Below are 19,420 nucleotides of genomic sequence, written 5' to 3'. Positions count from 1 at the left end.
AGAAATCGACTCTTAGAAGTCAGAATGAATGATGGGCTATGACCCAGACAATGGTTTAAGTATGAACAAAAAGGGTAAGTTTGTTAAGAATACTAAAACGATGTAATGAATGTCTTTGTAAGTAAGCATGAATGGAAGGAAGCACGAATGTGTACTTCAATGCATCTATGATAAGTAAGAAAATTCAGTTTAACCTTAAAAGGTCAAACTGCAAAGGTTGACGAAATAAGTAACTAAAATGAAAGAATTGCGTGTAAGAAATGGAATGTAAGATATGTTATAGCATGTACGCAGGAAATATGTAACAGAATTATAGGTGTGTAATCACCTAGTGTTATGAATGTTTGAATGACATATGCTAACCGCCGATGTTGTTGATGATAATGTTAGAACTATTGATGCGATGAAACCAATCGTATTGGTGAAAGGATGTGCACGAGCGGAGGCTCATAACACGAAGGAATGAAACTTGGCCTGTACGGCTAGTGCACGAGGAGAAGATGATCGATCAGGGTTGCGGATCGTGGTTGGGAAATGAAAAAGAGGTTAGTAAAATGTCTAACTCATGATTGGAGAGATATGAACTGTCTATACACGTGAATTAAGTAATGCATGAAGTGAAAGCGATAGTAATGTGAAATGAACGGAATGATTTAAAGATACTATAAAGGTATGCAAGGTATACGTAAATGTAGAAAAGGTAAGAATAAGGTTAACGTTAAAGTTAAGCATATATGAGTATGTATAGATTTCGGGTAATGGTTAAATTCTCGTAAGATGAACTACATGATACACATACGTATGTAAACTAAATAATGCACGAAGTGAGAATAATTGTAAAGTGAAATGAAAAAGATGATTTAAAGGTAATGTAAAAGTACGCATGGTACAAGTAACTGTAGAAAACGTAGAATGACGCTAACTATGGAGTTAAGCATGTAGGTGTAACTATGAAGTAGTAGTTTTGTTGTGATAACAAAACAAGAGTTAAATGTTATACAACGTGTGCTTGGAATGAAATCTTAAAGGATGAGGCAAAAGTATTAAATCTATTTTAAACAGATCATATGAAGGTAAGCATTATTATAAGTTTAAATGAATATGTATACTGACCTGCTACTAATGGGTCGAGGAAATGAGAATGTTATGTGAAAGTATGCCATGGAAAGTATAGACTTGTTAAGAAGAAGTCAAGTGTATGAATAATTACGAAATGAGATAGAACGATTACATATAATTATAATGTGACTATTAAGTCAAACATAGATGTGTGTGTGTAAGAGGAAAGTGAGAAAGGTTTCGGGGACGAAACCTTCTTTAAGGGGGGTAGACTTGTAACACCCCAAATTTCGTATGACATAATATAATGTTTTAATAGCAGTTTTTGACGGAAAGAAATGGTAAACATAGATTTTTACCATTAGTAAAGGCTTATAAATTTTAGTAAATCTAAAATTCTTAGGTATGCATGAAGGTTTGCTAGATTAGTATGTAGAAATGGGGGAAGATGACATGTTATGAATAAATGAGGGGTTGAAAATGAAAAATGTGTTATTAAAACACCTAACAAAAATGCCCAGGGAATAGAAGTGGGTGTGTGTGCGATCGTGAGGAGAGACCAGGGGAAACCTTCCCCTCAAAACCCTAACACCTCTCAAATCATCAAATTAAGAAGGAAATTGAAGGTCAATCGAATGCATGTGATCAATTCCTTAGTCATCTAAGGGTTTCCCATCATGGGGTAAGTCGAATTATGTGATTTGATGCTAGTTAATGATAAGGGTTTTGATTAATCTTTGAAGTAGTATGAAATTGAACTTGTTTATGAGTTAGAATCATCATGTAGAACATGGATTATGCATGGTTTGGGTTAATTTGATGTTTATATGTGAAACCCATTTGGTTATGGTGATGATAACAACTTGAATGATCACCCATGTCCAATTCTTGCTTAATATTGATGTATTTTGGCATGCATGGTAGATTCTTGTTAGAGGAATTGAAAGAAATGTGATTCTAGTATGTTTAATGATTATGTAGAAATGATTCATGATGATTAGAAGGAAGAATTTTGGTGAATTATGTATGAGGTTAGAAGGATATGCATGAATTAGTTGTACATTAAGCTTAGATGGTGGTACGCACACAAGGTGTTTGATGAAATGCCTAAATGACAATAATATGTGAAATTCGTACCATACGCTTGAATGATGTGATGAAATTATATGGAATGTTTGATCGTATTAGTTTCAACTTAAGAATGGTTATGGAACGAATGAGAATCCTAGAAAAGAGTAAACTTAATTGATATTGGCGTTAACTATAAAGATGTTGATATGAACGGAATCGTATGTATATGTGTATATGTAACTATTTAATTATGCGGCCAAATATGTCCTACAAAATGAGTATGAAGCGTAGATGGCATAATGACTATATTCTAACATGTTAATTTGTGAATGAATGTGTGTCCAAGTTGGAAGTTGAAAATGCTTGATAGTTGACTTTCTGGAAAGTCAACAATGGTAGGAATGTTGTGAGGTAGATCTCTTATCATAAACGTACGGTTTAGGAAGTCAAAGTGATGCACGAAATATTTATAGCAAGATATGTAATGGCGTGTTTATATTATGCGAGTAGAAAGGATCTCATTGTTAATCTATGCTATGAGTTGCAAGAAATCCATTAATGAAAGTCAATTGTTGAGCATAGATTTATTGTGATTGATGCTTTGTGTGGCCTTGTTTACTAACAAGGGTATCAATGTATGGTCATGTAAGGATAGATAGCATGTCTACGGGCTCAAGCACGGAGGCTAATGGGTCAAAAGAAAGCATGGAACCTATGCTTGAACTTGGACGCTCAAGGTAAGTGATTTCCGTAATCACTTCTTAGTTCAAGTAAGTAATAAAGTGTTGAAATTAATTAAACATGATGTTTGAGGTTAAATATGTAGGAAAGTCTTTCGTTGTAAATGATGGGATTAAAGTTGACTAAAATGCCCTTGATGGGTATTTTGGGCAAACGATCTTAATAAGTAGTTTAGAAGCAAGTTATTGATTAGTGTAATGTCTTGGACAAGTATGGAAGCGAAGAGTATGGTCTTGGTATGTCATAAACCATTTAACGCGCAAATACCCTTAACGGGTCAAAACTAAGTATATGAACGATAATGTGTTAAGAGGATGCAAAATGTCTAAGAACTTATTATTTTATGATAGATGTCACTGATATTATTAGGTTTATAAGAGTTTATGGTAAAACAAACAAGTTACGCTGATGAATGCATGAACGGGTCGAATTGTGGGTAAGAGGGTAATAAGCCGATAGCGTGTAAGTTAAGATTTTCCTTAAGGCGGTTATGGGATTTTAAGTTCATTTGATAGGATGTGAATTTACAAGCATGTAGGAAGAAACGGGAGGTTAAACGGGTAAACGGTTCGAAAGTTACGTGCGTTTTAGTGCGTACGGACGACGAAACGAACCTGCAGAAAACTGCAAAAAAAAAAAAACTAGAGGGCGTCGCTGACGGGTAGGGTACCTAAATGTGGGATCCTAAAGAATATGTAGTAATATGGTACCTAAAGGTGGGATCCTAAAGAATATGTAGTAATATGGTACCTAAAGGTGGGATCCTAAAGAATATGTAGTAATATGGTACCTAAAGGTGGGATCCTAAAGAATATGTAGTAATATGGTACCTAAAGGTGGGATCCTAAAGAATATGTAGTAATATGGTACCTAAAGGTGGGATCCTAAAGAATATGTAGTAATATGGTACCTAAAGGTGGGATCCTAAAGAATATGTAGTAATATGGTACCTAAAGGTGGGATCCTAAAGAATATGTAGTAATATGGTACCTAAAGGTGGGATCCTAAAGAATATGTAGTAATATGGTACCTAAATGTGGGATTCTAAGTTAAGAATTTCCTTAAGTAGATACGAATGAAGGTATGTATGTATGTATGTGTGAATATAAGTGGTATGTATGAATGAATGTATGTATGTATGTATGTAGGTGTGTATGTAGGTAGTATGTGTATGTGTATATATATATCCAAGTGAGTATGTACGAATGTGTGCACGTATGTAGGGTTGTGAGACGGCATGTAATAGGTATGTATGTAGACATGTATGCATGTATGTATGTAAGTATGCACGTATGTAGGAACGTACGTATGAATGTAGGTACGTAGGTTTGTAAGTAGTTATGTATGAACGGATGCACATATGTAAGTATGTATGAAAGTATGTACGCATGTATTCAATGAAATTGAGTATTGACGATAATAATAGTGTGCCTTGTGAACGAAGTGTAACGCAGGTACAATGAGAAAGTCTCACCACGGAATGTACGAACAGATGGAAAGCTGGGATGTAAAGAGTTAACGGAACAAAAAGTAAACGTGAATAAATCTTGTATGTTTATAATGCGTACTAGTTATGAATTTAATGTGGTGAGCGCAGGTAGTACGAGTCATGAGGATCATCAAGGAACAGAGATCGAGGATCGAGTCACTAGTGGGATTGTACGGGAACGTTGATGTATATAATGTAGTAAACATAAGCTATGATTTTACTTAGTAAATAAGTCGATTGATGGATTTATGTGAAAGAGTTATGTTAAAGTTAATTTTTAAATAAGTTAAGGTGTTTATAATGAAAGAAAGTTTATGGCTTGAACTTCCGCTGCGACTTTTAGTCAAATACGTATTAGGGTCTTACAGTCCCGGTGGGTGAGACAATCATTGGGTATTCCTGAGAGGAATAAGTCATTTGGGTAAAAACTGGGATGTTGGATAATACACTCAATTCCTATCGCCGTTAAGTCCCATATTGTTTGTTACTTGAGAGGTAACGGGGTATTAGTTGATAGCGCTATTGATGTGTGCAAAATGCAACATATAAATTACATCAAATGTGGTATAAAACTAACCCTTTTTTAGTACTAATGTTGGAAAAAGTGTGTTTTTGTCTTCCTTTTGTATTTTCAGGATTAAATGAGCTCAGACAGCTAAATCTAACATAAATACAAGAAAAGGAACAAACGTGGCATGCCCAACCCCCCGACAACATCTTCCCAAGCAAAAACAAAAGAACAGAAGGCTGAACAAGCCCCGTGCTCAGTGAGCACGGGGGCATGCCCAAGTGTCTGCAGAAAAGACAAAGTTGTAGAAGCTTCTATCACCCACCACGGGGGCGTGCCCCAGTGGACACGGGGCCATGGTCAACTCTAAGATTCGCAGAATCTGAGGAAACCTTGATAGTACAGATACGCTTCTGCACACGGGGTCGTGCCCAGCGGACACGGGGGCATGGTCAACTAATGCAGACAAACTGCAATTAATGAAGAAAGAGAAGGAGGATGGACACGGGGCCGTGCCCAATGGACACGGGGCCGTGCCTAATGGACACGGGGTCGTGCCCGAGCTTCTGTGCAGGCTATAAATAGGGGTGCTTGGCTTAATTGCAAACCATCCCTTGGCACATCACCTCTCTCACACTTCACCCACACCCCACCACCACCACAACACCATCATCCACTACCATCATCCATCATCCATCATAGAGTGTGTGAGTAGTCTTGGGATCCGAGATTGATCGTAAGAGTTCTGGACAATCAAAGGCCATGTTTGCCTAAGTCTCTTACATCATTTGGTGAAGACAAGTGTCTAGTGTAATACTTTTTATTTTTAATCTTTTCGCACTTTTTATTTGGTTATGTATTAATGACTTTAATAACTAGTTTCTTGTGTTGTTGGTGAATCTTCCTTATCATTTGTCCGTGGTGTCTTGGCATTATTTTACTGTCTATATAAAATAAAAGATTTTCACCATTCATATCTCCACAGTCTATATGGAGATATGTTGGCTACCTGGTCGGGGGTTAAGGGAATGGTTTGGTAAGAGTCTTGCCTTGTTTAGTGTATAGATCCTGCAAGGACCTGGGTCAAATTTAGTAGGACCTCCTTCAATACCCACTGGTATTGGATGGCGGGGGTCCAAACTCTTTGATCCCCTCATATGTAAGCTACTATTAAAACTTTAACCCGGCTACTTAGGACTGTATCCCTGCTGACCCTCAGACTACTTAGCCGAGGGTAACGTCACCTTCAAAAAAGGGGCCTACCACATTACGCATTAATAACTTAATTAATTATCTTTCAATAATCCAACCCTTTAGGATTGTATCCTTGCTGACTCAAACTACTGGGTTGAGGGTAACGTCACCTTGAAAAGAGGGGCCTACTACAAAAACTAAGATAATCTCTTAAAAAGTGCAAAAGTGCGGAAATAATCAAAGGTTACACTAAACACGAGTCGGATCCAAGTGATTCATCTTGTCTATCTGTTTTTACTTTTATTTTTATTTTTAGCATTTTTAGTTTTTATTTTATAGTTTAAAACCTTTTCCTAAACTTTTGATTTGATTAGACGTTGAGGATAAACCTGTACTAAAAGCTCTTGTGTCCTTGGACGACCTCGGTATCTTGCCAACACTATACTACGCTCACGATGGGTGCACTTGCCCATATGTGTGTTTGGTGTTAGTAAAATATCGTGTTTTATAAATTTAAAACTTGACTAACATGTAAAAAGGGCTAAAAATATACATAAAAACCTAAAACACCACACGCGCATCAGGTTTTTGGCGCCGTTGCCGGTGACACAAGGATTTTAAGAAAGCTTAAAATCGACGGCCTAATCAGTTTTTCAAAACCTTTTCAAAACGCGCGCACATTTTTCTGCATCTTAGTTAGTTTTGCATTTACAGTAGCCTGAACACGGGCCGTGTTCACTGAACACGGGGTCGTGCTGCATATTTTTCATAAAACACCCAGACACAGAGTCTGAACACGGGGTCGTGCTCATTGAACACGCCCCCGTGCTGCACAAAACCAGTAACTTTTAATTAAACGCCCAGATTCAGAATTTGAACACGGGTCGTGTCCACTGAACACGGGGCCGTGTCCAGCCTCTGTTTCTGTTATATTTTTGTTTTCTGGTCTCGAGACTCTGTTGTGGTCTGCTGAGTGATTCTTATGGATCAATACTCAGGAGGCTACAACTACACCTATGAGTAGGATGATTATAGGGAAGGCTATTGCACTAATTGTGGTGACCCGCACTCGGTTCAATATCGTGACTTATTTCAACCATCCAATTCATACACCTACTATGAGGAGCCCAGGTACGAGCCATCGACGTCATACACATCCTATGAAGACCAAAGGTATGAACCTTCTCCCTCATACTCATATTTTGATGAACCGAGGTATGAGCCTTCATACTCATACTTTGAGGAACTAAGACATGAGCCTTCACCTTCATATACTTATTATGAGGAACCATGGCGTGAACAACCCACCTCACAAGAGTATTATGAAGAACAAAATTATGACCCTTATCCATCATATACTTACAATGAAGAACAATGGTGTGAACCATCTACTTCATATGGGTATTATGAGGAACAAAGGATCGAACATCCGGATTCAAGCTTTGAAAATCCCTATCCTTACTCTATCGCCGACATAACCGATAAGATAATGGAACACCTTAAAACTATCGAACATTGCATAAAAGAATATTGCGCAAGGGAAGAGGAGCCCCCCACAAGAGAAGAATTAAATAAAGAAGAGATAGTTGAAAGTGTAAAAATGGATGAACAAATAAGTGAAAAACCGACACATGAGTTAAACAATGAAAAGGTGAGTCCGTTAACGTTAAAATTCAAGAAGAGTCTAATTTTGAAGAAATTAATCTCTTGTCACCTTCTTTTGAAAATCATTGTTTAATACCCACTCATGCTAAGTTTTTAAAAGAGTTAAACACTAACACTAAAATTGACGAAACAGTAAGTATTAAGTTAACAAGTGATCAAACCTCACTAATAAAAGAAGATCCATTTGAAATTAACATTACACCGGTTCCATGCTTTTTTCAAAACTCCTTAATTAGTAATATTACAATTGATAAAGATCTTTGTGTTAACATAAAGCCCAACTATATTTTCGAAAAATTAAGTATTAGTGATTTTTCTCCACTTCAAATACCCATTTTTCTATCTAATCGGAAAATAATAAAATTAATCGGTGTAGTTGAGGATGTCTTGGTTCAAACAAATCAAATGGTAATCCCAACCGACTTTGTCATCCTCGATGACGCTCCTCTAGTGTTGGGATGACCTTTTGTAAAAACCCACGAAGCTTTGAAAAACCGGAAGTGCAACAATCCATCTCTTCAATTAGGGGCATTTAAAAGGAGCATCGATCTTGAGCGTTCAATGAAATATCCTTTCGGCAATAATGACCCCCTAATTGAAGATGAAGATGAACCACCCGATACAAGTGAAAAGATTGACCACTTTGTTGAAGAAGAGGTCGCCATAGAAAAAACTTTTAAAGTTCTTGATCAAAATGAGCAAACAAATAAGGAGTATCCTAAAGACCCACCTCTTGAGCTCAAAGAACTCCCAAAAGGTTTGGAATATGCTTTTCTAGACAAAGATGGTAAATTACCTGTAATTATTTCGTCAAAATTAAGTAGTGTAGATGTCACACCCCGATATTTCCACGTAATACCGGTGGGCCCGGTGGGGAGTATCGTGACGTAGTTGATATCATCATAGACAATTTATCACAGTTTAATACACAGCGGAAGTCGAAAGATAAAATCATTACAAACTGAATGAAAGTAATATCATTTATTACAAAAACGGTTGTAAAGGATCCACAGGCGGATCAAAGATAAAAGGAACATTGTTCAACAGATTTATAAACATCTAAGCTTGCAAGACTTCTTTATGATGCTAGGAGTAGCCAGCCTATTCCGTCTAGTACCTGCACTTAGCCTTTTTGGAAAATACGTCAGTTTACACTGGTAAATACAATTAACCGACTCATTTTGAAAATGTTTAAGAAAATTGATTTGAATGCACAAGGCACAAAATATCTTTTATAACTTGGGACAATTATTTTAAAATAATCTTGTATACAGATTTATATGTTTGCCATCCGTCAGGGCCGGTTAGAAGAGCCGGACAAGATTAACTGACACACCACAGGTATAATACCTACAAGGAATTTCCTTATTGTGGAGTACCTTTTTACATACGCAACTGTCAGGTGGATGCCTACACCCCGTGCTTAAGTCGTGGTCATTTCAATGAATGAGCCGAGGATATCCAGGACATGGTCATTAACCCCCCCCCCCCAAAGGCCATATACCAAACAAAACATATTAAAACGGGTTATGCAAATATATTAATCACAATCCAATTTAAACATTTACATACCCGACCAAGCGGTATTATTATAATACCGTATCCCAAGCCCGTATAACGGAAAATAAGTTAAAGGTATTTACCTGAGCAAATTTATACAATTTATCCCAGCCATATAAAAATCAAGCAAGTACATGTAGCTTTTACTGGTCCCCTAAATCTGGAAATGAAGGTTTAATTAACCTATTAGATTCCTAACGGGTCTTACTTAAGTTTAAACTTAGACCGGTTAGCTTTAAAGAAAGGTATACGGTTCAAAACGCATGATTAAGCGAAGACCGGAATAGAATGTGATTTAGACCCGACAAGTTTGAAGACTTGTGTAATATGGGTAACACATTCTGGAATTTGAGATAAAAATGATAAGGTTTGACCCGTTTCGGTCAATTTATGCAAACTAGTTACATAAACCGTACCGAACGCGAAAATGCATAACGGGTAACCATAAGAGTCATATACAGGTTTCCTAAGTTAATATGCGTTAAATATGTTGTGATATCAGTAGGATATCTTCCATTATGCCCAAAACGAATTTAAACTCAAATTAAGCCCCGTAGCGGTATTTTGGTCATTTTAAAGGTTATAAAAGGGATTAAATATTAATATGAGGTTCAGGTCAAATATGATCAGTAAAAATACTTAATTTAATAAGTTATATCAGTAGGGTACTGCATATATGTGAAATTTATCATTTATAACCAAACTATGCACCGAAGGGGCATTTTGGTAATTTCTGTAACCTCCGCCAAAAATGGGAATTAGAAAAAAAGTCGTTGTAAATCGAATCCAAACTACTTGTAGACCGGTTCAAAAACTCGACTCGTGTGTAAACCGGATCCTAGGGAAATAAATAATATTGTTTTTGTTTTAATTAAATTAAATACGGACTAATTAAATTAATAAAAAAAATAGATTACTATGTCAAAGGAATATAAATTAATTGATAAATTATTTAACTGATTTTTATTTACATACATATATTTAGAACTTTTATAAAAATACTAATCATGTTAAACAATAATATATTAATATCATGAAACCTCAAGTATTAAGTATATGTCCATCTCAATAGATCAAGTGAATATAATACTTTTGTAGTAGAAGTTATTTTATTTATTTTTATATAAAATTGAGTCTTGGAACTCAAATAAACAAACGATCCATTTTCTAGCCTATTAAGAGCCTCTGACGTTTTCATTTATGGTAAACCTTTTGAGAACTGAAACTAAAATTACTTGCAGTTTAATGCGACCAATCATATACGTCATGTTTAAAATTACTAGCAGTTTACAACTCTTTTTCTACTCAATCTCTTCTTTTTTTTTTTTTGTCTCTCCTGGCGTTTCCAAACGGAGACATCATCGGTGCTTAGAACAGCGATCGGTTCCGTAAACCATAAGACACTCCGGTCTAGGGACTTCACTTAAAGAAGCCTCTAATGCGTTCGTCACGCAGCCACCGCAGCCGCAACCACCGTCACCGTCTCTGCTTTCCGGTACCACTCCGCCGCACCATAGTTCTTGCCTCGCTCTCGTGTGCCGCCATGCCCGTTGAAGTTTTATAACAACACTCTCAAAGTCCCCGTCTCTTATATCACATCACCGGAACCCTTCCTAGTCGCCGGAGCCGTCTGAACCGCGCCAGAACCTTTTTGTTTTGCGATTAATTAATGAAGATGATAACCTGCAGCGCCGGATACGTGGCCGGAATCGGAACTCACGACGGAGTGTAGCCCGAATCGTTTAGACGACACTGAAATCCTCGACGGAACTCGCCGGAGACCTACGGACATCGCAACGGGAATCGGTTCATCTTGTTCGGTATACCTCGTCCCTATTTCCTTCCTTTACTTTGATTCAACTACTTATTAAATTTCGTATAATGAACTGTGGTATAATTAAACCAACATAAGTAACAATGGTTTTCTTGATGTTTTCAAATTTTGTTTGGGATTCTGTTGAGTCCATATTTTCGAATGAGGAAGATGACAAAAGGTTAATAAAATCTAGATCCTTGAAAAATTGTAAAGTTTACTAAAAATTATGGGTTTTATTTCAAAGAAGCAGTTGCATACGTTTATATTTCATTATTATAATGGAGAAGATGATGACAACAGTTAGTATATAAATCAAATAACAATCCAATTTTATTTAATCCTTTTATTATTTGTATTTACTTTACACTATTTTATAACTTTAATAGCGGGTTAAATACATAAATGACTAATATAGAGATTGGGATATTTATTTAAACTTATAGTAATCACCTCTCGTGTGGAATTTCATACTTAGGTTAATCCGCTCTCGTTCGTTCTCTTGGATTTCCCAATCTTATTCGTGCGTTACTTACAAGTAATCGCAAACGCAACCAACGTGAGTATACTCGCAACCCCCTTTTTATGTTTACCACTTTTTGGGGTGTAACATGTTTTACTATTAAACTACCCTTAAACTTATTCTTTATGCAATGCACAAAACAATCCTTATACATGAATACTATGTTATGATACTTGATGCTTACGTGGACCATACTTATGTGATATGTTTTAGTCATTAGCTCTCACGAGCCTCCCTTCGACATGTATAGCGCTATAGGAGTAACGCACCGCCCCCCTTAAACTTGGGTCATGTTGAATTAATTAAACTTTCTTGCGTAAACAGAGGTTGGCTAGAAATATTGCATGCCGCGTTAGGTTGATCTCGTATAGACTAAGTTGCCATGTGGATTCGTTTTAAACTTTTAAACTTATACTTATACTTATGCTTAAACTTGTATACTCGCCTTTGCTTTTGCATTGAATTGTATTTTAAACATGTTACAGGTTGATGATGACGATGCTATGAAAAGAAGTAGCGATGATGCCTAGATACACATATAGACGTTTAGGTTTAATATGTTGTATCAACTTTGCTTATGTTGTTATGTACTTCTTTGAACTTGATGTAATTGAATTTCTTGTAATGTTGACACTTACTTTATGAAATGAAATCAGTTTATTAAATATTGTCACAAATAGCGTTATGAAGTCTCTTGCAATCTTCACACTTCGTCTCATCCCGATGTTTCCGCCATTGGTTGGGGTGTGACAATTTCACATAAGCTTTAAAGGTCAAATCTGGAAATCTGAGTTTAAAAACTTTTGCTTACTGTTAAAGTATAAAAATTTACTAAAAATATTAGTAGGTATTAAGTCTTATATGTTTAAAATAGTTTTAACTCATACTATGCGTTTTAAACGCGTAAAAAGTCGCTTTTAAGCGATTTTCGGGTTATATAAGAAAAGCTGATATTTTTATCATTCTAGATGGCTTAAAATATTTTATTTATCATATATAATCAGTAGCAAAAAGTTTGGTGTCTAAATGTTATGTAAAACTCATTTTATTGGCAAAAAGAGTATAACCGACAATTACCGAATTAAAGCAAGAACCCTATGTTATGCTCAACTTAAAAATAAATAAAAATCTTCAAAAATCCCAAAATATTATATTACATCAGTGGGTAAAAGTTTTGGTGTCAAAATTCGGGTTTAAATAGGCTTTATGCCAGATATGCCGTTTAATTAACAAAAAGCTTTCAATTTACGCTATTGAGCATAACTCTTAATCTAGACCTCAAACTTATGTCAAATTTTTAGGACAGGTTTATAAATGAGTAATAAAGGTTTTTGTCCTCTCACATTTTCAAAAATCTCGTTTTATGGTCAAAAGGGCATAATAGTCAACATTTAGGCATATAACGGAAACATGCAAATGAATCGGAACCAAGTTGTGTAACCACAGAGGGTTATACTAACCTATAACCTGGTCCTAATGGAACTCTAAGGCATGTCTAAACTAAGCTAAATCGGGTCAGAAATGAAAGTCAAAGTAAAAGTCTACTTTTGCGACTTTCGTTTCCGAACCGAGCCTATACTCAAAATTGTCGGGTTGAACATGCTTAGACATGTTCTTACATTAATTATCAAGTTATATGAGTGATAAAACAGGTTTCATGGCTTCTACATTGTTAATTATGTGTTTATTTGAAAATTAGCTTTCTGTTGACTTTTTTATAATTAACTTTGACCCGATAATTGACCTAGTTGGAGTGGGAATCAGAGGGTGCCCTTTTAAGGGTTTATTACCCACATAATTACCAACTCATAGCCACTTTCAATTCGAAAAATGACTGGACCATTAGTGATTAATCACTAAGTCAAACCTTAATTACGACGGTTTTGACTTTAGGCCATTAAACTAATAAAACACGAATTAGAGAGGTTAAAGAAGCTTACTGAAGTACTTAGCACGACTAATGATCCTTAGGGAATGATCTTGAGCTCCAAGAGGCTCCAGAAATTGAGTTAGAATGATTTTCAAGTGGCAAGTTCAATGTTTGCAACATAGAACTCTTATATAGGACTTTAAATTGCATAAGATCCTTACAACAAAGTCTACACATGATCCCTGATGCATTACAAGTGTCCCTATGCATGAAAAACCATTGGTGCAGCCCCTGGGATCGAAAACAGGCTTTGTAAGGCGGTGCTACCTGCAGAAACAGGCATCTGTGCATGTTTTCTGCACCTGCAGGTCCCAGGCGGCCCGCGTAAGACCTAGACAAGGTCTACGCGGCCGGTATGAATGCCAGGCTCCGGTCACAAGTTTATCAGAATTGCAATTTTGGTCCCTGGTCCTTTTAATAGTTGTTTTAACTTGTTTTATTGCACTTTTAACCCTCCAACTTGACTTTTAAGGACTCCAAGTCATAAACAAACTTTGTTAAGTCCCCGGTTAGTTATACGATTACCGAAAAGTCCTGAATTTCAATGTTGACACTTTTAACCCCTCACTTACGAATGTTAGCGTATCTTTCTCATACGATATCGAAACCTTGTGAAATTTTTATCACTTACTCTAGTGGGCATAATTAATCGTTACAAAGCTTCGGGTTCGCTAAAAGGTCACTCAGAGGTATAAATTAAACATGTTGACACATGTAACCCTTGTGGTTTGTAAACTTTCACTTTCTTCAACAAACGGCTTCATATGATTCATAATTCATTCGTTTAAGGGTATAAACATCGTGTAGGGTTGTTGAAAGGTATAATTATCCAAGGTTGACACTTTGAATCCTTTTTACATACATACTTTCTTTGTTTGTCAACTTTAGTCCCTCATATTCAATCCATTAAACGTTTAAAGCTCATGACACGTGTCTTCATTATATTGGTCGTGATTTTACGAGGTGTTACAGTAGAAAAGGAAAAATTAATTAAACTTTTGAAAAAACACAAAAATGTGATCGCTTGGAAGCTTGTAGATATTAAAGGAATAAGTCCTTCCATGTGCACGCACAAAATTTTAATGAATGATGACTATAAATCGGTAATACAACCACAACGTCGAGTAAATCCAAATGTACAAGAAGTGGTTAAAAACGAAGTCATCAAATTACTTGACGCCGGACTTATTTATCCTATCTCCGATAGTCCTTGAGTAAGTCCCGTCCAAGTAGTTCCAAAGAAAGGAGGTATGACGATAATAACTAACGAAAAGAACGAATTAATACCAACGAGAACCGTCACAGGATGGAGGGTATGTATAGATTATAGACGGTTAAATGAAGTAACAAGGAAAGATCACTTTCCTTTACCCTTCATTGATCAAATGTTTGAAAGATTATCCGGTCATAAATTTTATTGCTTCTTGGATGGTTTTTCAGGTTACTTTCAAATCCCGATAGCGCCCGAAGACCAAGAAAAGACAACATTCACATGTCCCTATGGAACTTTTGCTTATCGACACATGCCATTCGGTCTATGTAAGGCCCCCGCAACCTTCCAACGTTGCATGGTGGCCATATTCCATGACATGATAGAAAAGACAATGGAAGTCTTCATGGACGACGTTTCTATCTTTGGAGATTCATATGACCAATGCCTCGATAACCTTGAACGAATGCTATCCCCATGTGAGGAAACTAACCTCGCCCTTAACTGGGAAAAATGCCATTTCATGGTAACGGAGGGAATAGTACTCGGTCATAAAATCTCAAGCGAAGGAATGGAGGTTGATCGAGCAAAAATAGACACTATTTCTCGATTACCGCCCCCATCCTCCGTTAGAGCAATCAGAAGTTTCTTAGGGCATGCCGGATTCTATAGGCGATTTATCAAAGACTTTTCTAAAATCTCAAGGCCTCTAACAAAATTACTTGAAAAAGATGCCCCTTTCATCTTTGACAAGGACTGCAATCAAGCATTTCTAACACTAAAGGAAATGCTAGTCAATGCACCTATCATGATAGCTCTTGATTGGAAATTACCTTTCGAAATCATGTGTGATGCAAGTGACTTTGCAGTTGGAGCTGTCTTGGGGAAAAAAAAGAAAAGAAAAGCATTTTCACCCAATTTATTATGCTAGTAAAACACTTAACGATGCACAAGAAAATTATACAACAACAAAAAAAGAATTACTAGCTGTGGTATTTGCTTTTGATAAATTTCGTTCTTATCTTGTTCTTTCTAAAACAATAGTCTATAAAGATCATGCAGCCATTCGATATCTCTTCAAGAAACAGGATGCTAAACCCCGTTTGATTCGGTGGATTCTACTCCTCCAAGAATTTGATATTGAAATCAAAGACACAAGAGGAGCAGAAAACACTGCAGCGGATCATCTTTCGCGCTTAGAAGACCCAGCTTTGGAGGCAACTAGGGACGAGCAAATCAGCGAAAAATTTCCAACGGAATCCAAAGAAATGGTGGAATATAGAGAAGAACCATGGTATGCCGACTATGCTAACTACCTAGCTAGCGGTATAGTCGCCAAAGGGTGGCCACATCACCAAAGAAAGAAATTCTTTGCCGATGTGAAGCATTATTTTTGGGAAGATCCTTATCTTTTCAAAATGTGTGCTGATCAACTCATCCGCCGGTGCGTACACGGTAGCGAAGCAAGAAGAATTCTCCGCCATTGTCATGAAGGTCCATTCGGAGGACATCATGGTGCCGCTAGTACCGCACGAAAGGTATTTGATTCAGGGTTTTATTGGCCCACCATTTACAAAGACGCCCAAAGTCTTGTCAAGACATGTGATGTTTGCCAAAGAACAGGTAATATTTCTTCCAAAAACAAAATGCCACAAAATGGCATTCTTGTTTGTGAAATTTTTGATGTGTGGGGACTCGACTTTATGGGACCTATCCCACCGTCAAAAGGAAACAAATATATACTTGTGGCGGTATATTACTTGTCTAAATGGGCCGAGGCCGAGGCACTTCCAACAAATGATGGAAGAGTCGTGGTAAGATTTCTGAAAAAAATTATTCTCTCGTTTTGGCACACTTAAAGCACTAATAAGTGATAGAGGTACTCATTTTTGTAACCATCAACTTGAGAAAATTTTAACAAGATATGGGGTCTATCACCGGGTCTCAACAACATATCACCCTCAAACAAACGGACAAGCCGAAGTGACTAATAGAGGTTTAAAACGAATACTCGAAAATACCGTAGGGTTAAATAAAAAAGAATGGGCCGATAAATTAGATGATGCTTTATGGGCTTTTCAAACTGCTTATAAAACAATAACAGGTACAACCCCATATAAGCTCGTCTATGGAAAAAGTTGTCATTTGCCAGTAGAAATTGCACACAAAGCCTACTGGGCAATTAAAAATGTAAACTTAGATTTAGAATTTGCGGGTAAAAATTGATTTTGTCAATTAAATGAATTAGACAAACTAAGGAATTATGCATACTCAAACTCTGAAATTTATAAGGAAAGAATGAAAAATTTGCATGATAAACACATTAAACCTAATGAATTTCGAGTAGGAGATCAGGTTCTATTGTTTAATTCACGACTTTGATTGTTTCCTGGTAAATTAAAGTCTAGGTGGTTAGTAGAGATTAAATCTCGGAATGGAATTCCATTCAAAGTCAATGGCCAACGGCTGAAGCTCTATCAAGGATTCATTCAGGATGAGGAGGATGAAATCTCGCTTCAAACGGTCGACGAATAAAAGCACCAACATCATACCAGGTAAGTTACGAACAAACGGGTTGACATCTAAATCGGTAAGTCTTCTAACCAAGTTTTTGGGAAACAAGGGCACTCACACGAGCACCTAATATATATATATTAAAAGCTGCCCGCCCACGGGGCCGTGTCCGCGCAACTGTCGGGATAAAACCCCTTTTCAACACAGTTTCTTCATTTCTACACGCCCCGTTTCCCCAAAAACTCTCTGGTTCAGGTGATTTTTCTGCAAGATTTCGACGTCTCCTCTACTTCTAACAACATCAAGGTATGATTCTATCATTATTTGTAGTTAGATTAAGCATTTGCATGTAGTTAACATCAATCTAGGGTTCTTGAACTTCATCCGGATCGAACCTCAAATTTTTGCATAAATCTGTTAGCATTAGTTTAGATTCATGTTATAGGAAGTAGATCCACTTGTATTGTTCATAGATTCGCCCGATTTCTCACAAAAACCCCAAACCCTTGTTTTTGAACTGAAAAAAATAAAATCGAAGGGGTAAACGGTTTGTTTTGGGAAAAACGACACTTAGGGTTTCATTTTCGGGGAAAACCGACCCTACTGGACCAAAAATTTTCAATTTTTCGGGACCGGGTCGAAAAATGGGATTTTTGGGAAACAGACGTTTGGACACGGGGTCATGCTCACTGAGCACGGGGGCGTGTCCAACCATTTTCTGACCAACATGGGGCGTGTACGTTGAACACGGGGCCGTGTTCAGCCGACTGTTTTCAGTTTTCTCCGAAAATTTCACTGTTTCATGCTAATTGTTTGGTGCTTCGTTTCAGATGTCCAAGAAATTCACACGGTTCAATGCAAATGAGTTGGATGTTAAAGCAAGATATGATGTGCTTCGAACCAGACCGGAGGAATACCCACGACAAATGTGCATGGATCTTTTAGGAGCAGTGAACCAAGTTGACCGTTTCAACAACCTAGTCACCGGGCCACTGAGAGCCGCCCTAACTACTCGCCTTCGCTCAGTCCACGAATATAATCTGGAATTCTATAGCACATTCGTGTTCAATTCAAGATGCGGCCCATTTGATAATGATGGGGTAGAATTCAGATGTGGGGGGACTAAGTACTCAATCTCGATGGCACAGTTTGGGTCAATAGTTGGGTTGTATGCGGAGGAAGATGCGGGTAATGAAGAAAACACCGGAGGGTTACGTGAATTATCAGAAAACGAACGCCAAGCCGCTTCGGCTCAAATAGGAGAAGGGCACTACAACCCAAGCAGCACTAAGAGCACTAGGTTGAGGGACCCTCTTTACCGTTACATCCATAGGGTCCTCACTTACTCTCATAGCCAAAGGCATGATAGCAGTGGCGTTGTAGGGTTAAGAGATCTGATAGTTCTTCATTGCATTCATACCCGCACCCACCTCGATGTTCCGTACCTCCTGCTCCGAAACATGCATTGGAACCGGCTCGCTACTCCACCAACCCCTATCTTCTTCGGGGGGTGGATATACCGTCTCTTCAAGCATTTCGTGAACATGCCCAGGTCTTTCCAAAAGAGCCCATGGTCGGGGAGAGTTGTCACACCCCAACCGATGGCGGAATCATCGGGGCGCGGCACTGAGCGAAACAGATTGTTCAAAGAAATTCCATAACAACTATTATTACCAAATAGTTTTAAATATCACGTCCCATACCGTGACCCATGAGATAAATCTAGTTATTACAGACATAGATATTCTTCAAACAAAACATGTTCCGACAACTCAGATTTAAATATATAAATATAAATTGTCTTGGTTTCTAGACTCTTCCTAGCTTCGATTTCATCACCACACGTCTAAGCATCCTAGCAACTTAAGCACCTGTCACATACGTTAAAATAAAGTCAATACATAAAATGTAAAGGTGAGCATACAAGTTTGATAATAGCATATAGAGTTCGAATAGTTTACGCATAACCAACACGTACACAGAGAGCAATGATGCAAGTAAATTATCGGCATGGACCTATCAATACCAGTGACTGCGGGTTGACTGTCCGAGACAGTTCGCAATACATGATCACCACCGTAAATCATGCAAGTAGATTGTCCTTAACAACCCCCGTGTGAACGGGTGCTGAGTCCAAACTATA

The 19,420-nt window shown here is 37.3% G+C and overlaps 1 long non-coding RNA gene across 1 annotated transcript; it reads left to right on the top strand.

The window, feature by feature from the left end:
* The first annotated feature begins 1,598 nt into the window (after positions 1-1,598).
* Positions 1,599-4,359, top strand: LOC110896882. Its single transcript, XR_002568247.2, has 3 exons — positions 1,599-1,741; positions 2,781-2,867; positions 4,316-4,359. It is a non-coding gene; the product is annotated as an uncharacterized LOC110896882 (long non-coding RNA).
* The last annotated feature ends 15,061 nt before the right edge of the window (positions 4,360-19,420 follow it).

This window comes from Helianthus annuus, chromosome 12 (genome assembly GCF_002127325.2).
Source record: "Helianthus annuus cultivar XRQ/B chromosome 12, HanXRQr2.0-SUNRISE, whole genome shotgun sequence".
NCBI classification, from domain to species: domain Eukaryota; kingdom Viridiplantae; phylum Streptophyta; class Magnoliopsida; order Asterales; family Asteraceae; genus Helianthus; species Helianthus annuus.
This window is presented reverse-complemented; position numbering and strand designations above follow the sequence as displayed.